Source organism: Eublepharis macularius, chromosome 1, assembly GCF_028583425.1.
Source record: "Eublepharis macularius isolate TG4126 chromosome 1, MPM_Emac_v1.0, whole genome shotgun sequence".
NCBI classification, from domain to species: Eukaryota; Metazoa; Chordata; class Lepidosauria; order Squamata; family Eublepharidae; genus Eublepharis; species Eublepharis macularius.
In genome coordinates, this window is record NC_072790.1 from 32273092 (window position 1) to 32289528 (window position 16437).

General features: G+C 44.3%; 1 protein-coding gene across 3 annotated transcripts in view; it reads right to left on the minus strand.

The window, feature by feature from the left end:
- The window catches only part of AGAP1 (ArfGAP with GTPase domain, ankyrin repeat and PH domain 1), a 411275-nt gene that overhangs the window by 111895 nt on the left and 282943 nt on the right, over nt 1-16437 (minus strand). The gene's annotated exons all lie outside the window — the stretch shown is intronic.

Genomic DNA, 16437 nt, shown 5'->3' on the forward strand with positions numbered 1-16437 from the left:
AAGATCACCATCTCACTTTTGAAGACTCTTAGGGCTGATATCAGGCCAAAGAGACATGATATGTATTGAAAGTATCTTGTTTCATACAAAAATGGGTAAGTTGGTGGTGCATCAACAGAGCTGAGACATGCAGATGGACCTCTGATAGTGTTATAGAGGCCATGAAGTCAAGTTAGGAATGGATCCATTCTCTTAGCCAGAAGGCTCCATTCTGGCAAAGACTTGCAGCTGAATGACTGTCGTGATCCCCTCTGACCAGCCCAGTGACCCTGACTCAGAGTGCTCAGTGGCAGAGCCCAACGAGCCAAGGCCTGGGAACAAGGAAGACCAGAGGGACCAGGGAGTGCCTGACACTGTAGAGACATCTGCTGACCATGTTCTAGCAGCACCTGCCAGAGCCTGCAAGGGAGACCATGCCCCCAGCCTCTGAGACAGCCACCAAGCCTTTGCCAGGCAGGATGTGAATTTGGGCCCATAACCTCTCAAGACCCTCACAAGAGGGATGGTAACAACAACAACAGCAGCACTTAAATACCGCTCTTCTAGACAGATTAGTGCCCCACCCAGAGCAGTGAACAAGTTAAGTGTTATTATTATCCCCACAATACAGCTGGGGAGCTGGGGCTGAGAGGGGTGGCTCCAAGGCCACCTACTGTGCTCATGGCAGTAGAGGGTTTCGAACCAGTAGAGTGCTGATTCACAGCTGAACCACTTAACCACTGTGCAGTCTGGGCCAAGGTAGTGCAAAAGAGGCGAAGTGCCTGATGGCTGTGTGAAATCCCACCCTGGATCCAGAACAGTGCTCTAAAATCAACGACCATTCACAGGATCCCAGCCAAAGCACAGCACTGTCTCAGGAGCTCCAACATCTCCCAGGAAGTGCACATGAGCCTGATTAACTCTCAGCCTATTTAGGCCCAGGCTTGGGAAGGCTCCCTTGCTGGATGCAAACCTTGTGCTCCAGCAGAGCCTCCCTCTACTTCAGAGAGGCAAGGCCAGGTCTGCCTGCAGAGCACAGGACAGACTGCTGCAAGGATTCTTTTGGTGGTTTGCCAAGTCTTAACTAAGAACTTGAGTGATCTGTGCTGGGAGCTTGATGGCTCCTTTCTTCAAACCCCCTGTCCCGTGCCAGCTACTAGCCTGCAGCAGAGTTCCTGTATGTGGGTAGAGGGCAATTCTTTATGGAGCCATTGGTGAAAGCAGTTAATGCTTTGCTGATTGAGAAAACTCTCCCAAGACCTTTGAAGGAAGCAGTTATTAGACCTTTGTTTAAAAACCTTTACTTGCTAAGTAAGGGTGAAGTGGCCAGTTATAGGCTGGTCTGCATTTTACCTTTTTTGTGGAAGGTGATAGAGCGTGTGGCAGCAGAGCAGCTCCAGGGGGTTCTGGATGACGCATCTGCTCTTTACTTACTTCCGTCAGACCTGAGTTCAGAACAGAGATGTCTTTAGGGGCCCTGGAGGATGATTTCTGCTTACAGTTGGACAGGGGACATTCATTCCATATTGTTAAATTTATCAATGGCTTTTGATATAATTGGTATTTTATCCTTATACTTTCGTTGGAACACGGTTGGTGAGTTGCTCTTTGGTTGGAAAGGCCAGTGCTTTGGAAGGACTGGTTCTACTCATGGATAGAGTAGTAGAGCCAGCATTTGCAGAGCAGGGTAACAATGTGGGGTTGTTCATGGCCCCAGCCTTGATGTCTGAAAAGCTGGCTAGTGTAGGGCCATCTGCATTTGGTTTACCATCTCTTTCCTTTCTTAGATTCAACTGACCTGGCCACGCTAATCCACGCTTTTATAACCCATGGTTGGACGATTTAACGTAGTTTACACGTGGCAACCTTTGACAACAACCCAGAAACTACAACTAGTTAAGAAGGCAAACGCAACAGCCTAGTTATTGTTAGGTGCTAGCCAGTGGGAATACATATCAACTCTTTTAAAATAGCTACTCAGGCTGCCAGTTTAATTCAAAGTGTGGGTTATGACCTCTAGAAGCCCTTCATGGACTGGGGACCACATATTTAAAGGACTGTCTTTTCCCATCTGTCACTGGGTACCAACTGCAGTCCTCAAGTTGCCGCCTACTGGCTGTTCCCGCGCTTAAGGCAGCCCAACTGGCACTGACCAAAGGCAGTGTGTTGTTATCAACTGTAGCTGTCATCTTTGGAACAGGCTCCCTGAGCGGGTGGGGGGGGGAGGTGTGCTGCCTCTCAAAGGTATTAGGAGGCACTGCAAGGATATTTTATTTGTTAACAATTTTGATGGGAGTTTGGCTTTATGCATCTTTTAGGGGAAGGGGGGAGTATTTCAGGGCTTAGTTAAATTTATTTTGTATATTTTATATGTAAATTTGTAAGTTGCCTTGAGCCACAGAGAAAAGCAGAGCACAAATATTTAAAAGAATAAATAAAAAACGTCCAACGTTAAACATTTTTGTTAGTCTTTAAGGTGTCACTGGAGACCTGTTTAAGTTTGAAATTAGGTAGTTAACCTTTTTGCTATGCTTGCGTAGTGGCACTGCATCATAATGGTTACACTGAAGCCAGACACAGCCAGCTTTAAAATGGCTGGTGTGGCGATTCCCAGATAAACCCAAATAATTTGGGAATATTCGGTAATCCAGTATTCGACATATCTGAACATATGCTGAATATACCCGAGTAGTACTGGCAAGGCATTACTCAGATACATATTCAGCTCAGGAATACTGAATTGCTTACCCCTATTACCAAGTTGGTCCTCACAAATTCTAGGGGCTACTGCTAAAGAATTACTTGGGAAGAAAAAAAAGGAGATGCACAGTACAATGAATTCTCTTTATAACTGCTCCTTGAGACTGCTCCTTGGTATTGTAACCAATATTTCGTATCAAACGTTTTTCTTAGCACCTTTTTGGCTTTGCCCAGGTCTTCTTCGATCCAAGGGAAGAGAAGCATTTATCTGTGCTTCTTCCTAGATCTTTGTTTTACTCTGCAACCTACCACAACTGGTTTTATGTCATTTATATTCCTTTTTTCTTACCACACTTGCCTCAAAATGGTTTGGAAGTAAAATATAGAAAATATTTTCTTTTGTTGCAAGATCCATCATTAAAACATGCAAAAAGTTTTATGGAAAAACCAGTCCAAAAGACACTTTTATTACTATAAGAAGTTCCTTTCCATGGCGGCATCCTCCTCATGACTGTCCTGACAGTTGCCCAGGGATTTCTTGATTCGGAGCCTCCTAATTCATCCAGGTTTTGGCTTGCCTGCTCTCTCTCATTCTCCCTACCTCATTTCCTGAGTAATGGACTTGTTTGGATTACAGTTGCTGTTTCTGTTGACTATAACTACATGACAACTGTTAGATCACCACTTTGCCTCACAGGCTGATTCCGCACACGTTGGATAATGCACTTCCAATCCTCTTTAGAGATCATCTGGAACTGAATTTTTCGTGTGTGAAACAAAAAATCCACTTCTAAACGATTGCTAAAGTGCATTGAAAGTGCATTATCCAACGTGTGCGGAATCAGCCACAATTATACATTTGTGAACTGACTGAAGAAAAAAGAACTGACCTAACCTAAGGTCCTTTTATTTCTTTAAGATATTTAGTGCTGGGCTTCTGAAATCATTTCACTAAGTCAGCTGAGAAAGATGAGAATCAGATTCTTATTATGGAACTGAAATATTTTCCTTGGTTGGACTGGGGCCCACAGCAAAGACATGGTATTTATCGGACTGAAATTTCACAACAGGACTATCGGAACGACTCTACAATGGTTATATCCCATTATTATAGGATTAGAAAATTAAGAGGTCACCTGGGCAGACACCAGCAAATCCTTTAGCAATTTGAAAGTTACAGTGGATTAGTTTGTTAAACCTAAAAATGGATACTCTTAATGTTCCACTTGTGTGTTTAGCAGCATCTGAAGAGAAATATCTTAAATATTATTAAACATTACATCATTAAATATAAATTAGACAGAAACAAGGAAAGGCTAAAAAATTGACTAGGAGTTCAGATACTCTAAATGGCTAATACATCCATTTTTCACCTGAAGCCCTCTCCAATGCAGTTTTGCTATTAAGCAAAACCTAAAGAAAGGTAATCAATTCCAACTAAAAAGCACTTATCCTGGAATGACTGTGCGTAAGACACTTCAAACCGTTGGCTGGCTGCCAAAACCTAGACAAGCGCTATCAATGTTTCTGACTATCACAAGAGCACAAGGGGCTATGCATAATTGACTAGAAGATGGGCTAAAACTGTGCCCAATCAGTATGTGATCAAAAACGCGTGGAATATTCAGCGCCACTTGATTACATGGAGGCACGTCCTTTCACTCTCCTCATGAAATCTCTTCAAGGTCCAGAGTACTGTAATAAGATCATTACTGTCAAGCGGTACGAATCGCAGGCAATGAGTCTTGGGATAGGAAGTCATACTTCACAAGGTTCTCTGGTCTTCTTCTTTTTTATTATTTTACTGCGTATTGAGGCAGCAAGGCGACGAGGTGACAGATAATGATCACATCACTGTGTGCCAACTAGAAAGGCACTTTTAAGAAAAAACAGAAATCAGCTGAAGAGAAACTCAATCTCTCCCCCCCCCTTGCTTTCTTAAAAATTAAACAGAATTAAATTGCACTCTCTAGTTTTATCAAATGATTCCTGGCCATTAAATTAATCATTTGATAAGTCTTGCTACAATATGAAAAACTATTACCTCTCATGCAAAAGGATAATTTTCTACTTGCAAAAAAAAAAAACTTTATTACTTTGAGGGAGGAAGGGAAGGGAGGGGCAGACCAGTCAATGGAATAGCCTGTTGAAGTTGCGCTCACTTATTTCATGTTCGCCTTCTGCACATGGCTCTTACAAACAAGTGGGTCTCGGACGGGGAAAGTAAAAGTACGTCAGCACAGCCAACAGCACCAGACAAAAAGTTGGGTGTACTATCAAGGAAGTATGCCTGCGGACTGATTCCCACAACCAGCCCCAATTAAAGGAAACAGTAATAGAATATAGCAATATTCTGATTTGACTAAAGAATGATTAAGCGCATGGAATAAGCATTTGGAGAGGGGATGCTTCGAGATGCTTTCTTCCTCAGAGGAGCGTGGTGCCTCTTTCTCTGCTGAAGAAGCTCTCCTCTAAGCAAAGGCAGCTAACAAAAGCACCAAGCAAGGAAACGGGCACCAGCCGCCCTCTTTGCCTTTTTTCCCTGCAATCAACAGATAAAACCAGGAGGGCTACTTTTTGGATGCTGACAAATATGATTCCTTTGTGTGTGAAATTCACAGTTTTTCAACTAATCTAACTTCTGAATGACTTAAAGAGAAAAGCAAGTAAAAAAAATATATCAAAGAATCACAGACCAGAATGGAGAGGTGTTAGGACACCACTGCTTAGTAGCAGCAGAACAGGAGCAGTCCTGAGCACCTTGCAGAATGAGCTCCTCTGCAGCAGTTTCCTTTTTATTCCAAGGTGAAAATTTTAACTCTTGCTTTCCCAGGCAGCCGCGCCTGACAGTCACGTGAGCAGGCTGCTGCATAGGATTATGACTCAAAATAGATTCCCCTTCAACTAAAGTCTCCACAAATTAAAACTGAAATACACTTAACAAAGAAAATTAAGTGAATGCCAAGGCAGTCTGTATGTAGAGGTAAGCAGCAGATCAAACATGGCAGGCAGAATGCCATTCGAGTCACTCAGGCAGGCGCTGGCTGAGTGACTCGGGTAGGTGCCGCACAAATTACTCAGGCAGGTGCTTGCGCAGTGACTTATGCGCTTGTCACCCAAGTCCCTTGAGCAGGAATCCTGCAAATCATGTGGCCAGAACATGATAGGGATAGGGGAGCGGTGCTGGGTGGGCGCCTTTGAATCGGGTTGCGATCTTGGCCTGATCCCAGGCATAGCCACTAACCGCATAACACTGCTGTCCTCTAGTTGCCAAGTAAAAGCTTTGTTAACTGGCATATCTGGTTAACCGGCAACTTGCATTTCCCATAGATGGTGTTACTGTATCTAGTATAAATTAATGGATCAGGTTAGACGTAAAGTGAAACTATTAATCTATGATTAGCAGATCTTCTGAACTCAGTCCACTTGGTAACTGTAGTTAGTCTGGGTCCCTTAAATCATGATCTGAAGTTGGTTTATAATAATAATATTAGTAACATTCAATTTATATACCGCCCTTCAGGACAACTTAACACCCACTCAGAGCGATTTATAAAGTATGTTATTATTATCCCCAGAACAAACACTCTCTGAGGTGGGTGGGGCTGAGAGAGCTCCTAGAAGCTGTGACTGAACCAAGGTCACCCAGCTGGCTTCAAGTGGAGGAGTGGGGAAGCAAACCCCGCTGTCCAGATTAGAGTCCCATGCTCTTAACCACTACACCAAACTAGCTAACCACAATACCTCAACTATGGTTTTGTGTGACACTTGAACTAGGAATCCTGACTTGCTGCTTTCCCACACTGCCCTCACTAGAAAGGGTGCTGGCAAGAGGCACTCGGAATCGAACCCGCTCTTACTCTTCGCTTCATCTTGCAGATGGGCCCCTTGCTAATGTTCTTCGTACCGATGCAGGAACGCTGGCATGCCCAAGAAGTTTTGCCGCCCCAAGGGCCCTCATGCTGTGCTGTTCCTCCAAACCAGGTGTGCTCCAAAAGCGACACCTCTGCATCCAGGGGATGCTTTCTGTGATGAGAGATTTTGGCTTCCCTGCCCTCACAGTGCCAATGATAAATAACTTGGAGAGCAGAAGATTTGACCTGCAGCTGGTGATGCAGTGCAGGCTGGGACAGCAGCTGGGGTTGAAGATAATGATGAAGAAGCTTCAATCGATTTGCTAAAACAAATCGGGATAGAATGATTATCTGTGAACCGAATCCTGGTTTCCCAAACAAGCTAAAGCAGTGCTACTCGATTCACTTTTGCAACTGCCACCAACCAAAAGAGCCACATGACTGCCTTGCGCCTCCCAAACTCACACATAAAATGTAACTACTAACTATGTAAGTATAACCTTTTAAATTGCCAGAGCATCTTTCCTCACCACTGCTGAACTTCTGCTAACCCTTGTGTACTGGAGTGAGGGGAAGGGCTTCCCTCTCTGTCTTCTCACTTTCTCATCAGCAGGAAAGCCAGTAGCTCCAGCGAGAGAGCGAGACTGCCAAGGTGCCTGGAAGGGAGCAAGCTGGCCATGGCGAAAGGGGAGAAGAACCACCCCCCCCCGCCACCCCAGTATGGCCAGTGTGTTTTTTTTCCCCAGGTGGCTGCTGCATTTGTGGTGGTGGTGCTACTCTTGCTTCTCTATGGCCGCCTCTCTATGACCACCTCTCTCTCCTCCTGGCAGCTGCCCTGGTACTGGTACTGGTATGAGAGCTGTGGACAAAGGTGGGGGTGGCTGGAGAGGCCTGTCCTCTACTTCCATCCCAGGTACGAGGCCTGCAGCTCCTATGTCCTCCAGGTGGTTGTTTTGAGGTGGAAACCAAATGCCAACCAGATGCTCTATGGAGAGTGGCCTTGCTCACTTTCCTGGAACATGAGGCGAGTGCTACACCGGGCAACAGTGTCCACAAGCGGCTCCTGAATCACCAAATGTCACTGAGCTGAAGTAAAAATAAGCCATAGTTCCACATTCCTTCTGAGGTGACCCACAGAGTACATATTTCACTTATGCTAAGTAATTCACATTGGCTACCGAGTGCAGACTTAGTTTGAAGTGCTGGATAGGGAGTTGGACTAGATGGTCTGTATGGCGAGAACCTGCACTGTCCCTGACAGCCTCCCAGAATCGAGGTCAGGTGTGCCAACGCCTGGCATAGTGGCGCCCATTGCAGAACCTGACACAGTGTAGTACAATAAAGATCTTTCTATGTTTTAAGATGAAGCCTGGGTCGAAAGGTTTCCTCCCTATGTGCCCAGACACTCGTTCATGCCTGGCACTCTGCATGTCCTCAGAGGCTCACCAAAGCCCACATTGCTGGTGAAAGAGAAGCCTGAAAATCAGTTTGGTGGTGGCAGGACCAAAGGAGATATAGCCAAGGGGAGACAGAACTGTGGGGAATTGTCCTCTTATACATAAGCAAGTGCACACAGTCTCTCCTGGGACTGTAACAATTGTATACATGCTAATCTTTTCCTACTTTCCCCATCAATAGTTCTCAAATCTTAGGTCTGTGATGGCAGCTGTGATGGCCCATATACCTTTGTGATATTCTTGTTGCTCCTTTCCACTGTTAATATATTCAGCATATAGTATATTCACTGTTAGTATATTCAGAGGTTATATTCTACAACCTCTGATGCAATCAGCATAAGAAAACAGAAAAAACAAAAACAAAAAAAGGCACAAGTTCCTCAGCAATACCTTTAACACTCAGTTCCTTCCAACTTACAGTACAATCATCAGCTCTGCCTTGGCAATTGTTCTGCTTTGCTTTCTTGCAGTATCAGTAAGCGCTCTCTATCTAATGCAACACAAATGAGCCACTCACTCATGGATTTCCCAAAATATCACCAAATTAGTCTTTAGCTTACAGCTTTTTACGTCAGGATTTCTTGTTATGCCAGTATGTGCAACATAAATCATCCCAGTTCTTGTCCTTCCAAGAACCCACTTTCCTGTCGGTCACCTTGACACTTTCCCTTCCAACAGGGAAGGCGTAACCTGCAGTCACGCCTGACCCCAAAGTTAGCAAGAGTTGAAAACCCAGGAGAACCTTTCAACCTGTTTAGTCTGCAGCGAAGTGGGTTAAAACAATAGACGAGTTGCTCCTCCCTTGTCTTCTGCTCCTCAGCATCAATATAATGGTCTTTTAAGAGCTATCCTTTGATGTCAGGCAGGCTCTCACAACTGCGGCCGAAGGTTTCCTAACTAGTGACCTCTGAGCCTTGCTTGAAAGTGACACGCTATGAATTCAGTTCCGATTTTATTAATTTCTGCCCTCCTCTTTCTGAAGTGCACCATGATAGCTCACAACTGTGTCATCTTAAAGAGAGAGAATGAAACAGTCAACGGAACTGCAGCGGGAAGTGTTTTTTGCCATTCGACGGTTCACAACATTGGGAGAAGCAAAGCACATTGTCAGCTTCCCTGGTTCGGAAGTTAATGGATTATTATCATGGCAAGACAATGTTGTACAGTTTTGGTTACTTTTAAATTTTAAAAGAATAACATTAAAAAAACAACACTCCACTAAATTACTTTCCAGGATATTTACATGTGGATTAATTCAACTCAACAGTCAAACTGTGCACCAAATACTTTTGCTCAGAGGGAATAAAAGCAACCAGTCACAGAGAACAACAAATCCAGATGGAATGCTTATTTAACCCCAACATTGGAGGCTGAATCAACATCTTGGAAACTAAAGTGTCAGTGCTGCTCCCCAAGGATAAGTGTTGCCGCCCATGCTCTACAATATTTACGTGTGAGTGTTAAATGAAATCATCTGGAGTTTTGACAGCCACCTATATATTACAAAATCCACAGGCATAGCTATTTCTGTCTTACACCAGTGCTTAGATAAGTAGGTAAGAGAGAACAAACTGTAAGCAAATTCACACAAGATGGACTCTTGTCCCAGCCCAGGTCTATCTGTGGAATTCGGAGGTGACCTGGCCTGCGGACATGACCGTTCCGGTGTGCCCACTACCCTTCTGCAGACCCCGGAATGATCTTGGGTTTACTGAGGAGCTTGGAACAATGAAGCGGTTGAGTAGACAGTTGGAGCAGAAGGGGAAGAAAACTCAAAGTGAATGTGACTGAGCGCAGGAGAGAGCACATTGTCACCTCTGTTGTGTAGCACTGATGGCGGCAAAGCAAGCTCACTTCTCCACCACCATGGCATTCATGCAGTGCCATCCAGGGGAGCTTTTCTGGGTTGTAAAGGGGTTCTTAACCCAGGCTCCTGGAAATGTAGATCAGGAAAACATACAGGCCTGCTCTAATGTAATGCATTTTGCAGATAAAATCACTCACATCCCCTGTGACTTAGGGCCAAACTACAAGTGACGCCTGACACTAGTTGGACACTTGTCAGCTTCCCTCAAGTTTTGATGGGAAATGTAGGCAGCTTGGTGGAATGTTGGACAAGTGACAGTTGAAAAGTCCACTGGACAGCAGTCGGAGCTGCAGGACCAGAATGCCTACATTTCCCATTGAAAGTTGAGGGAAGCTGACAAGTGTCCAACTTGTGTCATTCATCACTTGTAGTTTGGCCCTTAGATTTTATACTTGGTGCAGTTCAATCTCAGGAGACCACTGGAATGCAGTCGAGTCCTAGTTATGGATGACTTGCAATGGGGGAGGCCTGATGAAGTGAACAAGGTGCTTTCAAGTCTGTGGCCCACCAGATCTAGACTCAACCTTAACTCTCTGTGGCTGTTGTGCTGGGCTGGCTGAATGGGTCCAGGGGATAATAAGTGCAGCTCCGTGGGAGGGTGTAGTTGCAACTGCCATAAAAGAGGTGGTCATGCAACTCTCCTGAAGGAGTCCCTGGATCCCACTGACCTGTACAAGATTCTATTTTTGGGAAAGTATTTGACTGGATGGTGGCTATGCAACTTCAGTCAGTCTCGGAGGAGATAAATTATCCAGACCCATTTCAATTTGGATTCAGGCCTGGGTTTGAGACAGAGCTTGATAGCTTGACAGATAATCTTCTCTGGGACAATGACAGGGGGAGTGCATCCCTATTGACCCCTCTGCTGTGTTTGATACCATCAACCATGGTATCCTTTTGGAGAGGCTGGTTGAGTTGAGAGTGGGGGATACCACGATTTGGTGCTTTCGTTCTTATTTGAGCAGCCAATTCCAGAAGCTGGTGCTGGGAGACTGCTGCTCAGACTCATGGCACATATGCTGCGGGGTCCTGCAGGGTTCCATCTTGTCTCCTATGCAGTTTAACATCAACATGTAACTGCTGGGAGAGATGATTAAAGGATCTGGAGTAAGGTACCACCAATATATGGATGACACCCAGATCTACTTCTATCATCATTATCATCATCATCATCATCAACAAAAATAATTCGCTCTCCCCACGAACGGGCTCAGAGCAGAATACAACATATATAAAATACATAAACATATTAATTTAAATCTAGATACAAATGTCAATAAATACAACAATACAATTTCTAAAAGACAGCAGCACACATATTGCGTGACTCAAACAGCAATCTCCTTAACAGCTACGTAAGTCAGATGGGTCTGTGGAAATCCTGAACAAATACCTGGAGATGGTAATGGGATAAACGAGGGACAATAAACAGAAGCTCAATCTAGACAAGACTGAGATGCTGCTGGTTAATGACAAAGCTGCTCAAGAACTGAGGAGTCTGCTTGTCCTTGAGGAGGTTGAACTCTGCTGAAGAACAAGTCCATAGTCTGGGGGAACTGCTGGATCCAGGCCTACAGTTAGAGGCCGAGATCTCCTCTGTGGCACATTGTACCTTTTATCAGCTTTGGTTGATAAGCCAGACATGGCCATTTCTTGAAAAATGAGATCTGGCCAAAGTGATCCAAGCTCTGAGTTCATCTAGGCTAGATTACTGTAACACACTTTACTTGGAACTGCCTTTGAAAACTGTCCAGAAACTTCAGCTCATCCAAAATGCAGCAGACAGGCTATTAGTAGTGGAGGGTACAGAGACGGTATCACCCCAGTGCTGAAAGATCTGCCCTGGCTGCATACTTGTTTCCAGGCACAATTCAAAGTGCTGGTTCTTATCTCTGAAGCCCTAAATGGCTTGGGGGCAGGGTAGCGGAAAGACTGCCTCCTTCCATATTTTCCAGCCCACCAGTAGCCTTACAAGACCTACTCTCTCTCTTTTTTTTTAAAAAAAAAATTATTTTTAATTTCTAACATAAAAACTACAAAAAACTACAGAAATATAAAGGGAAAAAAGGGGACTGGGGAAAAGGGAAGAGCAACATATAAACAGAAAACACACACTACGTCTACATGTCTTGTATTCCCTTCATGCTGCAATTTTTCTTTAAAGTTAACTTTCTAACATGCTATCAGATTGGTAGATCTTATAAAATACAGACTACGTTCAGGATCAGGTCTTCTCCCCCCCCCCCCCCCGCGTCTCGGTCTCAGTTCTCTCTGCGCAGCTACAATAGCTGTGCTTGTTCCCTCCTCCCCCCAACTCTCCCCTTCAGACTTTGGACTTTCTTCTTGCTGAAACTCCTGATGGTTAAACAAAAAGTCTCTCAGCTGTACTTCCGATATTATCTTGTAGGTTTGATCCTTGTATCTGAACCAGATGCCTTCCGGAAACAACCATTTGTATTTTACATCACATTTCCTCAGGAAAGCCGCAAGTCTTTTATACTTAAATCTTCTTTTACGAGCCAAAAATGGAACATCCTTCAATATCTTAACCTTATTGCCCAGATAGTCCAAGTCCACATTATACGAATTATATAAGATGGTGTCCCGAGTCTTCTTAGATGAAAAGTCAATAATAATCTCACGAGGCAGCTGACGCTTCATTGCATATTTTGAAGATGTCCGACGGACTTCCAAAATATCGCTTTTTAACTCTTCTTTAGTTGCCTTTGCGAATGATGCCAAAAGTTCCGAACCAAATCTTTTAGATTTTCACTTTGCTCCTCTTTTACATTCTGGAGACGCAGTACCGTTTGGGCACGGTCCACTTGTAATCCTATTATTTGATTCTCCAAGAGCTTCACTTCTTTACTTGTTGCTTTCATGAGTACTGCGTTTTCGCATGCAGACTGCTCTGCTCCAGATGCTGTTTCTTTAATGGTTTTCACTTCGCTTTCCACTGAATCAACCTTTTGCCCCATTTCATTTAGCTTCGCTACAAAGGGCTGCATAGCTTCAAAGACCGCTCATCTGACCATCTCTTCCAGGGTTTCCCCCTTCCCCTGTAACATCGCCATCACCAATTTACTCATCGCAGGGCTCTGCTTTTTCGTCGCCATCTTAGGGGGGGGGTGCCAACTAAGTTCCGAAACTCCGTGAAGGGGAAGAAATCTGTGCCTTCTTAGCTTCAACTCCCACCAATCCTTCGCATATGCTTAGAAATCAGAAGGGATTCGCTTACTTACAGGTTTTCACCTTAAATCTGCTTATTGCCGTTCTCCATGGCCCGGCAGCACGCGAAGTGCTGCGCAAGGCTGCCGGCCTCCGTTGGAGCAAACGGGCAATTTACCCCCTGCATTGCTTTCAGGGGGTTCTTCCCGCCGCGCTCCGGACCCTGCCTCCCTCACTGGGAGTCCTGGGGGTTAACCCTCGCAGGTCAACCGCCCGGTCAGGCTGCTCGGATGTTTCCTCCCGGACCTGCGGAGAGGAGCGTCCAACATGGCCGGGAAAACGAAACTGAATCGCCTTACAAGCCCTACTCTCTATTGCCCTACTCTCTATTGCTCTATTCAGGGGTGAGGCAGGAGAGCAACCAAAGACAGGGCTCTTTCAGTAGTGGCACCTCCCGTATGGAATGTGCTTCCCCTTGAGGACTGCCTGGCACCAGAGTTGCTTCTTTTAGGTACCAGGCCAAAATGTTTCTGTTCACCCTGACTTTTAATTAAGGGGTTGGTTTTTAACACTATTTTAAGCCTGGAAACTGGTATGTTAAGCTCTCCGTGGTTTGTATCTACAATCTATATTTTTATGCTGGGAGGGGCTTTTAAAATGGTAGGTTTTAATTATTCTCTTTTAATGTTTTGTTTTCATTATTTTTAATTTGTAAGTGGCCTCAGGCAGGTTGCTGGAGAGGCAACATAAAAACGTTCTAAGTAAATAAGATGAAAGAGATTTTAGTTGAGAAGGCAGATGCTTTGCAGGGGGGTGATTTGCCAACGTTAAATGAAGTCTTCCGTCACATCAAAGGAAAGAGGCTGGAGTTCTCCTGGGTCCAACTCTGCTGCTCGAGAAGTGTTGTTGTATTGTTGACATCTGACTAAGAAACTTTCTTTCCTCATGGATTCTGCCAACTCAGCCACACTGATTCATGCTTCTGAAACTTCCAGACGAGACAACTGGAACATGTTTTAAGTGGGGCTGTCCTTGAAAACAGTGGAGACAATTGAATTGGTGCAAAATACAGTGACTTGTCATCTTGTAGTCGCCCAGCGCTGTTGATGTAGAACACCTGTTTTGAACAACTGCACTGGATGCTGATTTCTTCACAGGCATCATTCAAGCTCTTCATGACCTGCGACCACATACTTGACCTTGCACAGGCTTGTCCACTGGCTTAGGTCAGTGCTCCTTTTAGCTGTCCTCTCCTTACACCTTCTTGGATTGCTCCTGCTCTGTTCTGTGGGAAGAACTGCTTGTTGAAAGAGGTGTGCAGATGCCCCTCGGTTGCGCTTCGTAAACAGTGTGGAGCAGTTTTTTTTTCTGTGGGCTCTCTTTTGAATTAGCTGTTCTTCTTTCCCTGGGAGCCTGATTCTTGAATGCCTATACCCTGGAAATTTTGTTGGTCTTTAAGCTACTACTGGACTCAAATTTTACCATTCTACTGCAAACCAACATGGCTAACCGCCTGAACCTTCTTTCCCAGGGCCTTTCTGGGGCCTGACTGTATTCTGATACTGCTTGAATGCAATTAAGGTATTACTGCTGTTATTTTTTTAAAATCATTAATCACATTTTAGGGATTTTATGCTGTGTTCTCATTGTGTGTGTGTAAAGAAGTGGGGTTTTTTAGTGCTTGAATTTATTGTTGCATGCTGCCTTCAGTGCAGTGAAGAAGCATATCATAAGGCATAATATACATTCTGAAGCATTATATTTTATACGGGATAATGAGACAGGCACTGCGACAGATGGTCCTTTTTGGCTTAATTACTCTGGTGGAAGATCTCCATTTGCTGGCTGACTGGGGTAGTGCGTCGCTCTTAATTCTGCTGGATCTCTTGGCTGCCTTTGACCCTGTTGCTTGCTTAATTCCACTGCAACACTTAAAGTACGAGCTTGAAGGATTTAAACCTTTCACAGTGAACAGAAGGTGGCCTGGATTCTAATATGCAATTTATCTTGTGGTGTTTTGCAGTGTTATCACAATGTCCTTTAATATCTATATAAGACCACTGAAGAAGATCATTTGAAGCTTTGGAGCAGAGCACCATCAGATGCTGTTCTTATCCAAGTACACAAACAAGCCTCTAGAAACAGCCATCTCTGCTCGCGGCCAGTGTCTTGTCAGTGAAACTGCATCCAGACAAGAGGGAGGTTACGCTGGCTGGAAAGGCTGATGGCCTACATGATGTTTTGCTGCCAGCCATTCATGGTGTTGCTATATCACTATCTGAATCAATTAAGAGTTTTTGTAGCATAAGTTTCTTCTTGCCCTCCATGCATCTGACGAAGAGAGCTGTGGTTCTCGAAAGCTTATGGTACAATAAAGTTGGTTAGTCTTAAAGGTGCTACTGGACTCTTTGATTTTGCTATTACAGACTAACACGGCTAACTCCTCTGCAATTAAGAGTTTGTGTGCTTTACTGGACCATGCTCCTTTAAAAAAAAATCGGTGCAGTGGCTAAAGTTGCTTTATTTCCACTTTTATCTAGTACAAGCCTCTTATCTAGGCTGGACTCTATCTTGTTATAGTAAACCTGGGGTAAGACAAGGCTATCCTGGAAGACAACCCAGAAACTTCAACTACCATTTGAAGCAAATTGCTGACCAATTTGAACCCATTCTAAGAATTACAGTGGTGGAGAGTGCCCTCAAGTCATAGCTGACTTATGGCGACTCCTGGAGGGGGGGTTTCATGGCAAGAGACCATCAGAGGTAGTTTGCCATTGCCTGCCTCTACAACCCTGGTCTTTGCTGGAGGTCTCCCATCCAATTACTAACCAAGGCCATCCAGGTCAGAGCTCTAAGAATTATACTGGTTGCCTATTTGTTTCCGAGTTCAGCTCAAAGTATGGACTCTTCCGTTTAAAGCCCTTCGCAGCCTGGGACTCACATACTGGAAAGGCTGTCTCTCCCAGTATGAACCAGTACAGCAACTCTGATCCTTTGGGGCCTTTTGTTCATCCTCTCTTGCAGGCTCATCAAATCTGCCACTGCTCGGTTTTGAGCTTCTTGGTGTTTGCCCTTGGCATTGTGGAATGGTCCTCCTGACGGTATTGCGAAGGCAGTCACTTTTCTCAGGAATTGGTTTATGACAGAACAGTTTAAAAGGGTATTTGGTTAGTGAATTTACTGTGTATTTTCTGGTAGGTATGAGCTTGCATAGTTCTTCAAAATATTATTGTTAGCCTCCTTGAGTCTTCACAGGAGATAAGCAGCCTAGAAATGTTGTAAATAAATAAAAATAACCAACTACAGTGGGATTTGCTCCTTAGAAACTTCTGTTTCTAAACTAAATATATTTTGAGAGAATCTTGAACATAAAGTCCTACTAAAAACACCAATAACATCAAAATAATTTGCC